At 31.5% G+C, this 15,052-nt stretch overlaps 1 pseudogene; it reads right to left on the bottom strand.

Annotated features, from left to right (window-relative positions):
- Positions 1-2,380: 2,380 nt before the first annotated feature.
- Positions 2,381-13,889, bottom strand: LOC122518677 (annotated as a pseudogene).
- Positions 13,890-15,052: the final 1,163 nt, after the last annotated feature.

The following is a 15,052-nucleotide window of genomic DNA, read 5'->3' as shown; positions in this document are numbered from 1 at the left end:
TAGACTGTGGAGATTTCGGGAACGCTTTGTACTCACTCCCACTCTAAGGTGTTACGCATTTGAAAGAAAGACGGTTGATGACCAATGATGGGTCGGAAAAGGGACTAGGATCGCCTTGCGTCTTTTTTCCCTCTCCGTCGGCGGTAGGACCGATGCATAAGAAAAGAAAAGAGTTAGTCTTATGATTGCACTGCGGTAAGTCTTATGATTGCGCCTCGAAAAGTCTTATGATTGAGTCTTAGGAAGTCTTATCGTATTATGCCGAGGTATTAAGTGGTCGTATTATGTGAAAGTGTTAGGTGGCCTTATTGAGTTTTATGTCTTATGTCTTACGGTTTTTACGTCTTATGTTTTCTTATGTTATGCTTATTTAATTACGAAGATTTACGTTTAAGTGACTTTATGTACAATTAAATATATGTGTATTTCAAAATTTTAATCCTGACAAACTGTTATCTAAATAATAACGCCCTTTAACCCTTGCATCCAGATCAGAGAAATGGTCGGTTACAAATGCAATAAATGTAATGCATTTTCTTGCAATATTTTTATTTAATTTTTTCTTTATATGAATTATATTAAATATTTCAAAGACTAAATCGCGATAGTGCGAAGTGCTAGTTATAATACTTAAAACTAAGCATCAAACTCATCAAAAAATTTGCGAATTTGTTCGACTACATCTCGTTCGAGATAGAATCGAATAGAAATAAATCTTTCAAATCGTTGCAAATCCTTTTGAGTCATGATACATAATAAAGATTACGGAAGAGTGACAGAATTAATTTATAAAACAAGCATGATAAAATGAAATAATATAATTTTGTAACAATTCTGTATAAAACTCGGAGGTAGGACTTCCACTTTTAAGTGAAAGTATACCACGTGTTTTTCCGGGGTTCCCACCTGCTTATAATTAAAGTTTTCACATTCATTCAGAAAAGTATGCACCTGCCAATATATTGGCAATATCTAAAAAGAGCAAACATACGTACATACATACCCATCAACCCACTCACTCCACGATTCTCTCACATACCACCAGGGTGCAAATACCTAAACTAGAGAGCATCCCCCGACGCACCTCCGACACCCTAGTTTTAAACCACTTGTTTTCTAAGCGTATATGCTAAAGGTATACGTACTTTTTGCTGTAATTGACAACCAAGGCTGATGATTATTGCAAAAATGACTAAATCAAAATTACTGGTACATACTAATATATGTGCATTCTAATAATATACGAGTATATCAGAGTTTCCATAAATAAATTCGGTAATTCTACCATTAAAAACGATTTTATTAAAAGAAGAAAGTATAAAAATTTAATATAAATGTAAAAATGCAAATATTCGTATTTTTCATCTCATAAATACTTTACAAGTAGTACTTCAAATATTGAATGATGCATTAATTAAAAACTATCGCGAAAAACGATGTACGGTACACACTACCTAATACGCATATAGCAAAGTACATCGTGCAACCACTGCTACAAAGACAATCGCTAATAAGGGAAAAATTTAAAACTGAACATGCTAACCATTTCTTACCAGTACGAGTAGCATTTGAGCACACTCCTAGATGGGAAGGCAGAAAGTATAGGAGGAAGAAACGAAAGATTAGCTCATTAGAAGCTGAAAATCATGATTTGAGAAACATGATTAAAAAAACATAAATACATAACATATAAATTCATTTCTATAGAAATTCATCTAAGCGGACTAGGACTCTATAGGTTATTTAATTTTTTATAATTATTTAATTTTTTTAACTTTTCATTTGTAAGAAATTTTAAATTTAATTTTTTAATAAGTAAGAATTTCAAAAAAGAAAAAGAAATATATAAATATATATGTAAAACCTCGGACGACTCCTTTTATTAAGTTAGGTGTTCTAATTAAAGAACTAGGCTTTGTACCACCACTTAACTGCTAGAGTCTATCCGTCGCGAAAAGGTTTGTCTTCGTGTTCATTTATTGTTAATATCGAAGTATCGATATATCAAAATTATTCGCACTTACATAAATTAAACACGATGCAATGCATTTAAAGATAATATCACATGCTTTTCTGGACGAAATCGAGTAAATAAATGCTCGATTTCAACACTACTAACAAGAGCAAAATAGGAAATATAAGAAAGGGCGTTTATTAATTGTACTGTTAATTAAATAAATATAACCGATGAAATAAGAAGACCTATCCTGAACTAATAAAACATACAACAAATTATATAATTTTCATGAGTTATTGATGAAAAAGAATTACTCGTGTGCTCGTAAATAATTTATTTAAATAATTACAGCCAGTAGCTCGTGCCGATTAGGACCTTTAATCCTCGGCATGATTGAAGAAATTTAAAGTTCCTTCCGTGCTCACTCATTCGTTACCAACCGTTATATAACATATTTGTGATATTTTAGAATTAAAATAACACATATACGAAGTATTAATAGTTAGCATTAGGAGTTCTGCGGTGGCTCCAAAACACTCCTACTTCATAACAAGTATTGTAGTCTGACGATCGGAGAGTTACTCTATTTGTTATTGAAGAAGATCCATCGAAGAAATTATTCCACATCTATGAAGAGGAAGATAATCCGTCGTTATGTCTGTAACATAAAATAGAACAAAATGATAAGTTATATGTAATATGATTCAAAATCATAGCAAACAAAAACGAATAAATGTTAATAAAAATGAATATTCAGAATGCATTCCAATGGGATGAAGCTCAATGGCACCATGACGATGCATCACGCATGTATCAAATAACGCGGTATAAACGAAAATAAAAACCTTATCTACAAGTTTCTTCTCGTAAAATCAAAATTTGAAATTACGGCGAACAACACTGACTTTAATTCGCGTATGATTTTAATTCATTATGCATGCGATCACTGATTCTATAACTGCTTCCCAAAACTGATTTGCACAAAAACAATGCAAGTACAAAAATCTTTATTAATACGCTGATTAATACGCGAACTGTTTGTGCGACTGTTTAAGGGTAAAAATACAACTTTACTCGAACAAAATCTAATGCAATTACTGCCTTGGTCGCAGTTAATTTAATATATAAATTTTAAAAATAACTCGCGAACGCGACAGAATTGAAATTAACGAACGAACGTGCTTCTTAACACGTTTTTCGCGGCGTTGGTCCCTGGGGACCGCCGCTGAACTTTTCTTCGGGACGGCGTCGGTCCTCGGGGACCGGCGTTAGACTTTTCGTTCGGCCGACATCGGTCCGGTGGGACCGACAGTATTAAAGATAAAAAAGATAAATGTCGCCTGAATGAAATCTAGTCAAATATAATTCTAATGAGCTTTATTAAAGCAATCTAAGCAAAAGTATGGCTTTACACAGGTAACAAAATGTAACAACTTTTTTGTTATATTTTTGGCTTTCTTGGACCCAAATAATCTTGAATTTTTAGCATAACAACCAGAACAATATTTTCGAACTTTATGGACGCTTCCTTTCTTTTTCTGCAATTTATGAAGAATTTTTCCTTCGCGATGCGGAATTTGTTCATCTTCTCGCTGTGTCAGTCCATTCACCAATTATCTCCGAATTCCGTAACTGATATTTTTTGTCCTGTTACTTCTTGAAAGACGAAGAGCGAATTAATCACAGCGGTGTTCAAACATAACTCAAAGACTAACTTTTTATACCATTTGAGTGTTTTCCTCAAGGGACTGCTATACGCACTCATTTCATCTGATAAATCAATGGATGTTTTTGCTTTATTATATTCAACTATAATTTGTGGTTTACAGCAAAATCTGCGTTTTGTTTTTATGTTTATCATTTCACTGGAATGTTTTGTGGACAGGACCAAAAAATCTCTTTGTCCTTCATTTCAACACTGTAATACCCTGATTATTTTCTTTAGCTATAAGTTCTCCACGTTTCAAATTAGTTCTTATCACATCACTTGGGTTTTCCCTACGATTTGTTCGAAGTGTTCCAATCAAATGTGCGTTTTTTTCTATTAGGCGATTCGCTAAATCGATACTGGTGTACCAGTTGTCAGTACACAATGTGTGGCCTCTATGAAAGTTTTTCAATAGAGACATTACAACATTTGACGGAGTTGTGTTTTCCTTATCGAGACCTTTTTGGTGTACACATTACAGTTATAAGTGTATCCATGACCACAACATAATTTAAATAATTTTATACCGTATTTGTGTTTTCTCTGTTTCATATACTGCCTAAATACAATGCGCCCACGGAATGTAATTAGCGATTCGTCAATACATAATACTTCTGGTGGATCGTAATATTTTTGAAAATTTGTATTCAATTCGTCTATGATGAATTTAATTTAACGTAATTTACAATAAATAATATTTATTAATAAATAAATCAATAAATCAAAATTTTATTTGCAACGTTTGAAAGTGTGTGTTGTGTTGTGAAACAGTCTACAGTTGGATTGAACAAAAGATAAAAACTATTATTATCGCGACACACAACAGGAGGTTAAATTATTGGATATATAAAATTTCATTGTTAGATTTTTTAAGTGCTTATTGTATAATAAATGTATGTATTACAATTGTGTGAAAGAGAATTACCTTTATCGACAACCGGTTTCATAAAATCCTCTCGCAACATATTGAACACCCTGTCAGATTGTCGACCATGAAAAGTTTTAAGACCAAGTGCAGTTATTACTGGTCCGTTCATCAAATCCTCTAAATTTTTACTGTCCCGTAGAATCAAATTGAGATATTTAGCATCTGTCGTATTAATAGATTATATTATTATTATCTTCATTTATATGTATATTTCGTGCTTCATTTGTTGAGACATTCGAATGGACGGATTATTGTCAGATTATTCAGAAGTTACTATAGCTCGAATATTCTTTAAAGAATTTCATAATAAAATATCTTTCATGCTTTTCACAAATTATTGCCTTTCGAATTTTATATGCAAGTTATTTTGTAAATTAAATTCAATTAGGTACTTTCTGAACGTGCTGTTATATTATCATTATTTAATTGTGCTGATTGTATTGTAGCATGCTAACGAATTTTAATAATAATTTACTAAGTTATCAGAGATCAGAATGTTGTTGTATATTTTTTTAAAAGTCATCACATTGATAAAATTGAAAAAGTATGATCACCTCCATCAGTATAAATTGATGATAGTTTCCCGAGAGTTTGAGAAGGTCCATAGGAAGGGGAAAGTTTTATTAGAATGTTATAGAATCGATATTATCTGTAACTTGGAGAATGGTATTTTTTGTATATTCCCGTAAAGAAGTGGCCATTGACCATCGACCACTATTAACGCATCTAGTTGCGTTGGCTAATATTTCTATTTTTCATAACCATTAGAATCGATCATACCCTAAAAATATTGAATATGAAATTTATCTTAACATGATAGTTATGGTGATTGATCGTTTATAATCGTGGAACAATTGACTCCATAGCATTACCGTGCTAAGTAAAAAAGGTGCCCAAGTGAGAACAGAATCGATTGGAGATATCCATACATCGCCACGGCCAATACCTTTTAGGTTACTTTTTATAGTACCTGCTTGCTGTTCCTATAAATTTTAATATATTATTTTAGTAATATACCTGAATGTTTATATTAATATGTTAAGTATTATAGTCATAATTGTTTGGTTATGGTCATTGTATATATTTGTTTGCTATTAACTTTTGCGTTCATAATATTGTAGTAATGCAGATAGATCGTAAGACCCCTTAAACCAGTAAAAGAGACAATAGAAGATAAATATATTATACTTTATTTTATTTATATATATTATTATTATTTATTGATATTTTTATTTATCAAAAATTTTGATAATTATTTAATTTATATTTTTTGTAATATATTATTTAAATATTATGTTATATACATATATTATTATATATATATTTGATATATTATTATTATTATATATAGATTTTTCTTTATATATTTATACATTATAATATTTATATAATATTTGTCTTTTTACGGTTTCCAATCACTTTTTTATTAACACCTTCTCCCATTAATTTTTTACTACCAAAGGAGACGCGTTTTATTCGACGACTCTCTGGACTCAATAATCACCAGTTTCAGTCTTTGTTTCTTCGGACGGGTCACCCATCCATGTTACTAACTGTGCCTATGTGACTTGATTTTAGTAATCGTACCGGAAACTAGTAATCTACAGTGTGGCTAGACCATCGATTTATATAAAAATTTTGTAATAAACATTACTATATATAAAATTAATAGTATTATTTTATTTATATTATATTTATTTATATTTACAATGTTGCAAATATAATTTTTATTTGAAACATTACCTTTAATACTTTCTCTTTATGGATTTTTAGGGTCTTATGAATTATAAATATATTCTAAAATATCTAATAATAAGTATAATTTTTATAATGTATTTTTATAGGACAAAAAAATAAGAAAAATAAAAGAAAGATCAGACCTTATACCAAGTAGAGCAAATTCTGCCACTATCTTTCCACCGTACGATTCGGTTAGGATATAAGTAATACATCAGAAAATTTTGGTAATTTTTTTAGAAATCCTTTCATACATTCGACGAGATCAATAGCAATTTGTTCGTTTGTCTGAGCATATGCTGATGAGTCTTCAACATAACTAACCCTGCACCAACTGGATTATCAATGAACAAAACATTGTAATCCTTAACCTGTTAGAAGATAAATATTTGGAAATTTTTAATGCATTTCTGTAATACTTATTTTTATTAGAAATGTTCGAAATGAGAACAAAAATAAATTCCTACCCACGTGTAATTCCTTGGTTTCAAATTGTATCGAGAGAACCAAGTTCCTCGAAGTTTCCAAAAGAAGGAGGACCGGACCAAATCACTAAGGGTTTTTCAGAATACGATTGAACGTCTGCTGTGGTGAATAAAGCCACCGGAACATATGGGAATATTTTCTAACGGTCACATATCCCTAATCTTGTTCACCTGGACCGAAACCTACTTTTCCTAATATAAAAATCAATTCCCTATATTTTATTCTTTTTGTTTTTTTGTTTTTATTTATATATTTTATATTGTAATACAAATATTTTTTTGAATTACTAATCTTACCGAGACTTTCGGAAAGAAGGCACGATAAAATGATAACACTAACGCCGAGCGGTGCATGTTCACGAATTAGAATTTACGGAACACTGATGGCACAGATTTTTACGATTGTATTTAATATCGTCTTATCAATACATAAAATAGATTAGATACGATTCTATATGTGACCTTTATAACAAAGTATATAAGCCCCTTACATGACAAGTGATCTAATAATAAGTTCCAAATTCGGAAAATTAATCGGTAGGGAAATAAAAAATAAGAATCTTTATTTGACAATAAATATAATTGAATTATGTTTTCAAAAATGTATTAGCAGACAAATAAGTTTCCGCAGTTTTGAGAAAGATGTCATTACACGAGGCTTACGTTAGAATTCGCAGATAATAACCGGCTTGAAAATTAGGTTACCCATTCAAGAGCAACATAACCCTATCATATTATTAACTTCGTATTAGCATCATATATTTTTTTTATCCAAAAATGTCTAAATTTGAGCCAAATAAGCGTCAATTGCGGGAACTTTTAATTTACTTCTTTAATTTAAAAAAATCTACAGTTGAAGCGCATCGATTGCTCGTAGAAGCATATAATGAGGCTGCCTTGAGTGTGAGAACATGTTATGAGTGGTTTCAAAAGTTTAAAAACGGTGATTTGACGTAAAAGACAAGAGATCGCAGTGGAAAGCCAAAATTTACGAGGATGCAGAATTGATGGAATTATTGGGGAAGATTTGTCTCAAACACAAAAGGAACTTGCACTTACTTTAGAAGTCACTCAGCAAGTAGTCTCACATCGTTTAAAATCGTTAGGAATGATTCATAAACAAGGAAATTGGGTTCCATACGAATTAAAGCCGAGAGATGTTGAACGCTGATTATACATGAGTGAAATGCTGTTAGCTAGGCACAAAAAAAATGGTTTTTACATCGAATCGTCACTGGTGATGAAAAGTGGATACATTATGATGATCCAGAAAGAAGAAAATCATGGGGACTACCTGCCACGCGTCACATCCACAGCAGAACCGCGAATATTCATGGAAGAAACTCATGTTGTGTATTTGGTGGGATCAGCTAGGTGTGGTGTATTACGAGTTGCTTAATCCAAGCGAAACAATCACTGGAACTCTCTACCGAACACAATTGATGAGATTGAGCCGAGCTCTAAAGGAAAAGCCCTCAATACTACTTCAGACACGACAAAATTATTCTTCTACATGATAATGCTCGTCCGCATGTAGCGGTTTCGGTGAAAAACTATTTGAAAACACTTGATTGGGAAGTACTACCCCACACGTTGTATTCACCAGACATTGCGACGTCCGACTATCATCTGTTCCGGTCAATGGCACATGCTCTGTCGGAGCAGCGGTTCACATCATACGATGATACAAAAATTGGGTTGATTCGTGGAGAGCCTCAAAAAATAAGGAGTTCTTCAGACATGGAATTTGAACTCTGCCTGAAAGATGGGAAAAAGTAGTTGCTAATGATGGACAATACTTCGATTAAATTTAAACTACCGTTCTGTCACAATTGTAAACGTCTCATGCAGGTTCGTGCACTTTGGCGCCTGCACCGGTGTGCGTGCGGATGTTTATTTAGGATATCGGCGTTCTAAGATTAAGTGTGAGGAACAGAGGCTGTATGCGTCACCCATGGAGGGGGGCCGATGTTCCGTTGTTCGACGGAAAAGTATGAAAGGGCAGTCGGACAATACGGGTGGAAGAAGGAAGAAGTAGGAAGTTAGTTAATCTGTTCTTAGTACTGAGTAGTGGGAGGTAGCAGTTAGTCAATCTTATGTTCTTATGTTCTTATGAGTTAGTTAGTCTTATGTTATTATGTGTTTGGGAGTTTACACAATAAATATTTTTTTTTGACAAAAAACTGCGGAAAGTTATTTGTACTCCTAATATATTTATAAAATTAAATAAATAATAAATGAATAAAAGTATAATAATCAAAGAAAAATAATCGGCTTACATGCGAATGTTATCGATCATCAAGCACGGAGGGGGAAACAGGTTTCTTTATCAACTATATCTATGTAAAAAGAAAATTAATAATAATAATAATAATGATTAATAATAATAACATTAATTAAAATATAAACATGGAAAATAAAAAGTAACGAGAAAAAATAATATGTAAACGTCTCATGCAGGTTCGTGCACGTTGGCGCCTGCACCGGTGTGCGTGGCGGATGTTTATAGCATATCGGTGTTCTTAAGATTAAGTGTGAGGAACAGAGGCTGTATGCGTCACCCGTGGAGGAGGCCGATGCTTCGTTGTTCGACGGAAAAGTATAAAATGGCAGTCGGACAATATGGGTGGTAGGAAGTAGAAGTTAGTTAATCTTATGTTCTTATGTTCTTATGAGTTAGTTAGTCTTATGTTCTTATGTGTTTGGGAGTTTACAAATTTCAGAAGTGGGATGTTTACAATAATGATTATAATAATAATAAGAATAATTATTTATTATTTTTTTTTAAGTTATTTTTTGAAGTTATTTTTGAGGTTATTGAGGTTATATCGTTTTGATACGCCAAAGAAGTATAACTTCTTACGTACAACAGTTTTTTTTTTACTTTGGCTTTAAATCTATAAGAATCTATGAATACAACATCGGCATAATAATAATGTAATTATAACTTTATTAACGTTCGAGTTTTCAATATTCAAGAAATGTTTTATATGATTATTGTCCGTTATTATTATTATCTCTACCAAAGACTAATGTAGGACGCTGAATAAATTCCCCGTTTAGCTTCTATCTCTAAAGCAATAAGATTTAAATAGTTAGTCGTTAAGCATACATTAAACCGTTAAAATATAAATTGAATATTAGTACGTTTATTCTCATCACAAATTTTTAATTCTTTTTTATTATATTGATAAACATTACACTACTAGATCCTATGACTTATAGATAAAATGTAAATATAGAATAGAAATATAAACATTACGTGTTTCTAAGAAATAATTATTTTCATTTACTTTATGAAAGTGTATAAAGTGTATTGAAGTTAGTGGAGAAAGCGAAAAAAAGACTGAACGAAGAATTTTCAAAAGTTTATCCATTTCCGAGCAATTAGTGATAAAAAGCTTTCTCTTATTTGAAAACAATGAACAATGAGGATTTATTACCCGAAATTAATCAAATATCTTATTATCGAAATAAAGCTCTTTCAATAATGAATATTTTTAAACTACAGGGAGGAAATTTTTTCTACATGGGTAAATAAATTTGAGTATGTAGCACATACGTTAGAAGTACCAAATAATAAATGGTTGAATGTTCAACACAATGGTGGAGATGATGTCCATACGGGTGTCAAGCATGCGTTCCCTTCTTTCAACTACTCTGAACTTGCATACGAAGATATAATATATCATTACCTGTGTTTTTTTGCTTCATCAATGAAACCGATTTACAAAAAGTCGATTTACGTGTCGAAATCATATGAAAAAGAAACGATAGAAAATTATGCTGATAGCTTACGAAAAATAATAAGAAGTGCAATTATCCGGATCGCTTAGAAACATTTATGCGAACGATTTCTAATGGAATCCGCGCGATGATATAAGAAATCATTAAGTAAAACACCTGGTTTATCGTTCGATGAGACGGTAGTAGAAGCCATTGCATTTGAAAAATCTAATGGAGTAATTGATTATGTAAATTAGCTCTCCCTATGATTAATATCTACAATCAAAAAGAAAGATATATTTTAATGTGGTTAAAAACTTGAATATGTTAGAATATTGTCAGGGTAACCAGATGAGAAAAAGGTTAAATTTTTCAACGAAATGGTAGATAATGGTCCAAATAAAGTTAAGCAGACTTTTTTTTCAGTAAAATTCTCCGAACTTTCATACGAAGATATTACAAGCTATTATCTCCGTTTTTTTTATTCTCCCATAAAAATGTACACGAGAAACGTTTTGTGTCGAAATCAGTAGCAAGAAACGATAGAAAATTATGCTGATAGTTTACGAAAAATGTATACGAAGTGCAATTATGAGGATCAATTAGAAAAAATTATGCGAACAATTCCTTAATGGAATCCGCGACGATGATATAAGAAATCATTTAAGTAAAACACCTGGATTATCATTCGATGAGATGGTAGCAAAAGCTATTGAATTTAACAAAAAAATAAGCTGATTATCTAAATTCAGCTCTTTCTATGATCATGTTTTAATTTAGAGCACAAAGAAGTATTTTATGAATGGTTAAATAGATTTGAGTATGTAGCGGATGTTGTTGGGGTACCGAAGGGAAAATGATTAAATTCTTCAATGAAATGGTAGATAATGATGGTCCATAATAGTGAAGCAGACTTTTTTCTGTTGAAAATTCTCCGAACTTTCATACGAAGATATTATAAGCTATATCTTCATTTTTTTTAATTCCTCGGAAAATGATGTGCACAAGAAACTTTATGTGTCGAAATCAGTATGAAACAAGAAACGATAGAAATTATGCTGATAGTTTACGAAAAATGTATACGAAGTGCAATTATGAGGATCAATAGAAAAAAGATTATGCGAACAATTCCTTAATGGAATCCGCGACGATGATATAAGAAATCATTTAAAGTAAAACCACTGGATTATGTTCGATGAGATGGTAGCAAAAGCTATTGAATGAAACAAAATAAATAAATCTGATTATCTAAATTCAGCTCTTTCTATGATTCATGTTTATAATTTAGAGCACAAGAAGTATTTTTAATGAATGGTTAAATAGATGTGAGTTGTAGCGGATGTTGTTGGGGTACCAGAAAGGAAAATGATTAAATTCTTCAATGAAATGGTAGATAATGATGTCCATAATAGTGTTAAGCAGACTTTTTTTTTGAAAAATTCTCCGAACTTTCATACGAAGATATTATAAGCTATTATCTTCATTTTTTTAATTCGTCCTATGAAAATGATGTGCACAAGAAACGTTTTATGTGTCGAAATCAGTATGAACAAGAAACGATAGGGAAATGCTGATAACTTACGGAATATATAATAAGTGCAACTTTACAAGTCACTTAGAAGAAAGATTATCGGAAAAGTTTCGTAATGGAATACGTAACGTTGATATAAGAACTCATTTAATTAGATCTCCTAGATTATCATTCGAGGAAGCGGTAGTAGTGGGTGTTGCACTGGAAAAAAAATGTTTGTTTTGCAAGTAAACAAGAAAGCCTAGTTTACTACAGGACTTTAAACAATAAACAAATAAAAAGAATAAGCAAAAAAATATCGCAATTAGTGTAGTAGTCTTCAATAATTCACGAAGAAGAAGAAAAGCAAAGAATATCACATTTTTATAACATTTTCTACGAGAACAGAAAAGTTTCTAACCAGTAAGGTTTATCATCAGAGCTATTTAAGAACAAGGAAATTCCATTAAAATATTACACTAGCAAAGGTTAAAGAAGTTTAAGTAAGCAAAAGCTGTGTTTCTATCGTTAAAGAATATTCCTGCACGTTATCGATAAATTTCAAACATCTTTTTTTGGACAACAATTACACACAATTAAGATTATTTTTATATTAAAGACATGAACATTTTTTTTGTTTTCAACAAATGTTCTAACAATTAGACGAAAAAAATGATATATTTTTCGAGAATAATATGTTATTTATTTAAATTTGTACAAAGTGAATGCACAATATAATTATGAATTTTAGATAAAACTGTTAAGTTAGTACATGTAGTTACCTTATATTGTCCTATCAGGTTTTTATCATCATTTACAAATTGTTTGACAAAATGCTAATTAAGTTTCTTTAAAGTATTAAGTACCCCCGACATTCTGTAAGCATCATTCGGGTTTCGAAAATGGCTTTGAATAATCGAGCAAAGTCATCGTCGAATTCGTAATATATCACGAAATCTTAAACAGAAAAAATACTGTTTAACAATATTACTGGACTTTGGACAAGCTTGTCGATATATGTGATACACTGGACTATTGTATAAACTCAAGTAAACGCTGCTGTATCCTTCTACATAATCCTCAAATCTTACTTCACTGACAAAAAATTCGTCCTAAGGTACCTAAATTACTTCACCACACTTTTTCCAATCCTATCCGGTATCCCATAAATCAGTGTACTAAAACTATTATTATACGTAATTACAAGGCAGATTTAACTAACTCAGATGAGATAACAACGGCTTCATTTGTGGACGACACAGCTTTTAGCATCAGATGACTATCCTCAAAACGGGATTGAAATCCTTCAACGTCATCTGCACGTGCTAGAAAATTATGCCAAAAGTGGCGAATCAACATTAATGAAAATAAATTAGTACGTGTAACCGTAACGCTGCGTAAGCGCACATGTCTCCTGTGACCAGAAATTAAGCAGTTTTACAAACTAAGATTTAGTCAAATATTAGTTAAGGTACTGGAAAACAGACTGACACGGAATTCAACTGTAGGGAACCTCTGGTAACTCAAATATTGAAATTCTTCACAGATTTTAGTCAAAAACCCGCGGAATATTGCAATGTCTTATGGGTTAAAAACAAGAAAGAATTTACAAGGACTTAAGAATTTTTACAGTAAAAGAAGACATTTGCAATATCAGTGAACACTACAATTCCGTTTAGACAAATATCGAAATCCTCTAGCAACATATTTGTTAGAAAATACTGGTTTAGTACTTAGGTTAAGAAGGTTACCCTTCTGATGTAGAAACAAGATTTGGCTTATCAATTATCTTGTTATGCTGATAGAATTTTGTATGTTTACATTTACCATTTTATCATCTCTTGCCATTATTTTAATGCATTACGTAGCATAAATTACTCATAATGCTTGCTGAGAATTGATGTATTTTCTTCTATTAAAAAAAGAATGTTTAACGATAATATTATTTAGACGATTATATATCTATTGGATTTTTTTTGATTTTTGCTTAAGGTGAATATAGAAAATTGAAAGTTGGTTATGAGTAACTCTGTGTCTAATTTGTTTATTTTACGATCTCATGCCTAAGCTTTTGAAATTCATCTTAAGGTCTTTCAGATCAATAGAGTGATGTACGTTTTGTAAAACAACATAAAACGATTGTTGTTTGTTTTGAAATAGTTTTTTAACTTACTGATACTCTAATTTACTCTTACTACTCTGATATTGTTACTCTACTCTTTAAACTCTTACTTTACTTTTCAAAACTCTCGGATACTCTTTACACTCGTTAATACATTCGTCAAACTCATCAAACTCATACGCATTAACTCATCAATATACTCAGATTACACTCGTCCAACGCGTACTCCTCTGCCCATTCTCTCACCTTATATCCTTTCTTCGTTTGTCTTCCCCGCATCCACGCTAAATACATACATACACATACTCTCTCATTCCCTTCATACTACAAAATAAAGGAAAACAATTCTTACCTATACCTAACCGAAAAACAACTTTTTCCTGATTCTCGATTATTCTTGAATATTCATATTTCAACGCCTCTTGTTTCTATATTTATTCCAATCCCACAGTATGAAAACTAGCGTAGATGATTTCAATATTCCCGTTATTTTTCTACAGGTCTCACAAGGGGACCTTACACTGGGATACCAACGGATTTTAACGAGCTTTGGTATATTAGTAGTATACTTTTTAAGGTGTTATTGTGGTAAAATATTTTCGTCAAATGCCCAGCCAATTTTGAGAATAAGCTTTAAAACATTTTTGTTATACAATTGCATGCATTAAAATTATTTATTTCTTTTTATAGAATTAAAATTATTTTTCAAATTTGGCGCTCCAGCGAGTGTTTATTAGTGGTCTTAGTTTTTATTTTTCTTCACCTTTTTCCTTCAGCCCGATATTCACGCGTAACACCGGTCCGGATTTGTAACGTGTAGTTTTTAAAACTATACCTGAAACTAGTTATGATTACTCTTTTAAGCCCTGTTGTCCTTCA

Source organism: Polistes fuscatus, unplaced genomic scaffold (assembly GCF_010416935.1).
Source record: "Polistes fuscatus isolate 324 unplaced genomic scaffold, CU_Pfus_HIC Scaffold26, whole genome shotgun sequence".
In the NCBI taxonomy this organism is placed as follows: Eukaryota; Metazoa; Arthropoda; class Insecta; order Hymenoptera; family Vespidae; genus Polistes; species Polistes fuscatus.
The sequence above is the reverse complement of the archived record's forward strand: the minus strand, read 5'-3'. Positions and strand labels throughout refer to the sequence as shown.